The sequence below is a fragment of the Oncorhynchus gorbuscha genome, linkage group LG01 (genome assembly GCF_021184085.1).
Source record: "Oncorhynchus gorbuscha isolate QuinsamMale2020 ecotype Even-year linkage group LG01, OgorEven_v1.0, whole genome shotgun sequence".
Classification (NCBI taxonomy): domain Eukaryota; kingdom Metazoa; phylum Chordata; class Actinopteri; order Salmoniformes; family Salmonidae; genus Oncorhynchus; species Oncorhynchus gorbuscha.
Window position 1 is genome coordinate 92689190 of NC_060173.1, and position 6000 is coordinate 92695189.

Genomic DNA, 6000 nt, shown 5'->3' on the forward strand with positions numbered 1-6000 from the left:
ATAAAGATCATGTCAAAAAGCCTGTTCACTGAAGTTCCTCTTTGTGATGACATGAGGCTTAGAGTTTTGTATTCTCACATCTCTAACACAAACATCTGGGCAATGGTCACTCATGTCATGGGCAAATACACCAGCAGAAACTGGTGTATTCGTTAAAATAAGATCAATCAGATTTGACTTTGAAGGATCTCTAGGGTTGGGCCGTGTAGGCTTAGTCACCAGCTGGGTTAGGTTTAGATCATTACACATGTTTTTTTAGATTGTCTGAAGCCTGCATTTCCCAATCATAATTTAGGTCACCCAGGATAACTTCTGATTTAGTAAAAGAAGACAACAAACTAGTTAACTGCTCGAGTGCACCAAGATTAGCTGAGGGAAGACAGTCGACCCCTATAACAGTTATGGATACATTTTTCCCCAGACCAAGTCTTAAAGATAGTAGCTCAAATTCTTTGGCAAGGGAAATGGATTTCAGTAAAGACAGAGAAATTATTTTTAATAAAAATGGCCATTCCACCACCTCTACCCTGTCTGTCAGTTCTGAACACATGATAACCTCAATATTAATATCAGAGTCCAGAATCATTCAAGCTTCAGTCAATACCAGAATAACCAGATTTGTCTGCATTGCCCAGATCTTGATGTTATCCAGTTTAGGAAGTAAGCTCCTAATGTTCAGTTGTTCGATTTTTAAAGTCACATGGAAACTCCAACTCAAACAAGCTACGTTCAGTAGGTGGTTGCAGGCCCTGTCTGATGGTTGATATTGATATAGTTGGTATGGCTATAAGATTGCATAGAACTGCAGCACCATTTGGTCTATCCCTATTAGCAATAGAGGAAGGAGTAGAAATTGGAATTACTTTTCCAAGGTTAACACCATAGGGATTGAGGCTGCAGCCAATGTCAAAATTAGGAATATTCAGAGTAACCAATGATGGAATGATATAAACTGACTTACATGGGCTTTGGTTGCTATCATGCAACAGCCCAAGCCCTCTACGTGCTTTGAAAACCGAGGGGGGTATTCAAGTTTAAGGAATTCATAATTCAACGAAAAGCACTGGGTGAACAGACCACAATGGGCTTCTCTTTTGAGCGAACAATAGGATATCTACGGGTGCAGTTGAAACGAATGGTTACAAGGTTACAACTGACAACACCCCTGGCAGTATAGACAACAGTACGACATTACACGTAGAGTGGGTGGGAGGTATTACCTGAGTGGGACATGGTCTGTGTCTGAGTCGATATCTTAACACAGCCATGAAATATGAAAAGAGCGAAAAGTGCGATTGGCTGTAGTCTTGGGGGCAGCACGCAGCCTGGGAGACAGTGCTGTCAGGCATAATTCAAGTCTTAAATGCCCCGCATATACTTTAGATTATGTTTCAATACACCCAGTCACTACAAAGATACAGGTGTCCTTCTTAACTCAGTTGCCGGAGAGGAAGGAAACCGCACAGGGATTTCACCATGAGGCCAATGGTGACTTTAAAACTGTTGCAGAGTTTATTGGCTGTCATAGGAGAAAATTGAGGATGGATCAAAAACATTGTATACTCCACATTACTAACCTCATTGACAGAGTGAAAAGAAGGAAGCTTGTACAAAATAAAAATATTCAAAAATATGCTATGCAATTAACTTTTTGTCCTGAATATAAAGTGTTATGTTTGGGGCAATGGGAGATGAATTCACCTTTCAGCAGGACAATAACCTAAAACACAAGGCCAAATCTACAGTGGAGTTGCTTACCAAGAAGATAGTGAATGTAGCCAAGTTACTGTTTTCACTTAAATTTACATGAAAATCTATGGCAAAACCTGAAAAAGGTTGTCTAGCAATGAACAACAATCAATTTGACAGACCTTGAAGAATTTTGAAAATAATCATGGGAAAATATGCACAATCCAGGTGTGGAAAGCTATTAGAGACCCAGAAATCCAGAAATACTAACAGCTGTAATTGCTCCTAAAGGTGCTTCTACAAAGTATTGACTACTTACAGTACCAGTCAAAAGTTTGTACACAACTACTCATTACAGAGTTTTTCTTTATTTTTACTATGTTCTACATTATAGAATAATAATGAAGACATCAAAACTATGAAATATTAATATGGAATCATCTAGTAACCAAAAAAGTACTTAAAAGTGTTAAACTTTTATATTTTAGAATCTTCAAAGCATCCACCTTTTGCCTTGACAGCTTTGCACACTCTTGGCATTCTCTCAACCAGCTTCATGAGGTAGTCACATGGAATGCATTTCAATTAACAGGTGTGGAATTTATTTCCTTCTTATTGTGTTTGAGCCAATCAGTTGTGTTGTGACAAGCTAGGGTTGGTATACCGAAGACATAGCCCTATTTTGTAAAAGACCAAGTCCTGTATGTAAATTATATGTTTCTGTATTTTATTTTGATTGAATTTGCAAAAATTCTAAAAACATATTTGGGATATTGTGTGTATATGGGTGAAAGAAAAACATTGATTTAATCCATTTTGAATTTGGGCTGTGACACAACAAAATGTAGAACAAGTCAAGGGGTTTGAATAATTTCTGAAGGCACTGTATGCCTTTAGTTTTCCATGTGGACCAATTCATCAGTGTATTCTGAAATGCTATCCAAGGATTGTTCAACAGTGTTGTGTTTTTTGTGAGTGATATTGGTTCTTGTAGAATCCGTTTCATTTTCCTCCATATTGATATAGTTTTCTGAACTATCAAGTTCTTAATGTTCTTAGCTTTGCAGTATCCTTTGAAAAAAGACGCATGAAAAGATTATAGCGGTGAGCATGTGCATCTTCAATATTTACCCATAAATCCTCTTTAGTGCACATAACACAATGTCTCAAGTAAAAGCCTTGGGTGGAGAGTTGATACAATTTAAAGTCTGGGAGGTTAAACCCACCCTCAGACTTAAGGAGATATAAAACTTCCCTTTTTATTTTGTGAATGTTATTTGCCCATTGTCTGTTGTGGCAGAGTGTACTTTTTTAAAGAATGTCTTCAGTGGGGTAATTGGTACTACCGAGAATAAATACAAAAACTTTGGGAGCCATGCCATTCTAAAGAGGTTTATTCTACCTGTAAGATGTATGGGTTCCATTTAAACAGACAGTTCCATTTAAATCGATCTGCTTTCATATTGTTGAGTAATGGGATGAAGTTATCTTTATATGTTTGTTGTCACTTATTAAGCTTCCTAAGTATTTGATATTTTTTTGTGGTCCACTTAAAGGATTTCTGTAGATCATGAGTACTATTTTTATTTTTCCTATTGCCATTATGGCATTTTTTCCAGAAGAATGTTAGATATTTTTGAATATTCTGATTATTTTTTTTGCAAGGGTGGCATTGAGTTTTCAATATTGGTCAGGATTATCAGGATGATCTGCAATTAAGTTTAGTTTATATTTGTATTAAATGTATTATTTCAGCAGGAAAGTTGAAGGTGTCCCAAAGTTTTGAATTAAAAAGGCCATTCAAGATGGTTGAAAGCCTTTTTGGAAACTACAGGCATTATTTATAAATCTATATTGTGTTTTTTAGCGTATTGTATTATACTGAAACATGTTCTTGTATTTGTTTGTAAATGTCTATTTTTAATAACCCTTGTTTTGGTTCATATGTATTAAGACTTTTGCCGTTCTGTTGCTTATGAGCTTTGTTATTATTTTATTCTGTCAATATGTGTCTAAAGGCGAAGTCAGGTGCAGGAGAGCAGAGTATGATTAAATAAAGCACACTTTATTATAGTTCCAAACCGGGAGCACAACAAAACAAACGCGCTCAAAAACACAGAACAATAAAGTAAATAAAGCTAAACGAACATCGCTTGACATGAAAACAATTACACACAAAACATGATGGGAAACGGAGGGTTAAATACAATTAGATTGATTGGGGAAATGAAAACCAGGTGTGTATGAAAACCAGACAAGACAAATGGATTTATGAAAAATGGAGCAGTGACGCCGCCCAAACAAGGAGAGGAGCCGACTTCGGTGGAAGTCGTGACATATTCTCACAATGTATTAAATGTATGGGTCTTTAATCAGCAGGGGACTCTCCAGATTTTTCTGGTTTTAATATAACTGAAATATCTGTTTGATACATGAACTAGGAAGTACTGAATTGAGTGACGTGTGTTGTCATTTGTGTAAATAGGGATGCTACTTTGCCCCAGAATGTTAAATAAAATTCTATGGAAAAGCCATCCATACCTGCTGTTTTTCTCATCATAAATGTTTTAACAGTGTCTCATATTTCTTTGGGTGATTTCAATTTTTAGTGCTGATTTTTTTTTGTCTGCTGACAGTTCTTTCAGGGTTGTTGAGTCTAAGAAGCCTGTAGGAGCAGTACAACTGTTTAACTGATTAATATCGATTTTCATAAGCTTTAAAAATTGTCATTAATAACATTGTTGTTTCTAATTAAAGCATTTGTATCCTTATCTTTTAAAATTATAACTGGTTTGGCATGTATTCGTTTGGTAAGGGCTGTGAGATGTTTACCGGGTTTATTTGCCATTTAATAGTATGCTTTATTGAGTTTAACCTGTAGTTGTTGGCTCTCTTAAAAGTAAAATATCATATTCCTGCTAAAGTTCAGACATTTTATTTTAATTGCTTGTAAAGATTTTTTACAGTTTTTTTCTAAGATAGTGATGTTATTTTTTATTTTATTTTTTCAAATTCAAATGTAATTTCTGACCGAGTATGAGATTATAATTTCCTTAACGTCCGCCTTAAAAGCATCAAAAATTATGTCTGGGCTGGCTTTTCTCTGTCCTCTGTCTACATTTGTAATGGTAAAGGTTGTTATTTTCGTACAATGCATTTGGAAAGTATTCAAACCCCTGGACTTTTTCCACATTTGAACTACAGCCTTATTCTAAAATGGATGAAAAGTTTTTTCCCCTCATCAATCTACACAAAGTACACCATAAAGACAAAGCAAAAACATATTCATAAGTATTCAAACCCTTCAGTCAGTACTTTGTTGAAGCACCTTTGGCAGCGATTTCAGCCTTGAGTCTTCTTGGGTATGACACTATAAGCACACTTGTATTTGGGGAGTTTCTCCCATTCTTCTCTGCAGATCCTCTCAAGTTCTGTCAGGTTGGATGGGGAGCTTTGCTGCACAGCTATTTTCAGGTCTGTCCAGAGATGTTCAATTGGGTTCAAGTCCGGGCTCTGGCTGGGCCCCTCAAGGACATTCAGAGACTTGTCCCGAAGCCACTCCTGCATTGTCTTGCCTGTGTGTTTAGGGTCATTGTCCTGTTGGAAGGTGAACCTTCGCCCCAGTCTGAGGTCCATGAAAAGTGTCACGCCCTGACCTTAGAGAGCCTTTTTATGTCTATATTTTGGTTTGGTCAGGGTGTGATTTGGGTGGGCATTCTATGTTCTTTATTTCTTTGTTTCTGGCCGAATGTGGTTCCCAATCAGAGGCAGCTATTGTTTTGTCTTTTCTAAAGTTTCACTTCGTTAATAAATTATGTAGAACTCAAAGTACGCTGCGCCTTGGTTTCATCCTTCCGACGACACCCGTTACAGAAGATCCCAGCACAAAAAGACCAAGCAGCCTTTCCTGGAAGAATAGACATGGGATAAGATACTGGAAGGCAAGGGACCCTGGGAACAGCCTGGTGAATATCGCCTTCCTAAGGAGGAGCTGGAGGCAGCAAAGGCGGAACACTGACGCTACGAGGAGTTGCCTCAACGAGGCGTGCACGAGAGGCAGCCCCAGAAATGTTTATGTTTATGTTTATGCTATAGACCTGAGCCAACTCCCCGTGCTTACCGTGTGGAGAGAGTGACTAGGCAGGCACCATGTTATGCGGTGATGCGCACTGTGTCTCCGGTGCGCATGCACAGCCCGGTGCGCTCTATTCCAGCTCCTCACATTTGTTGAGCTAGAGTGGGCATTCAGCCAGGACAGGTTGTGCCGGCTCAGCGCTCCTGGACTCCGGTGCGTCTCTCCGGTCCAGGATA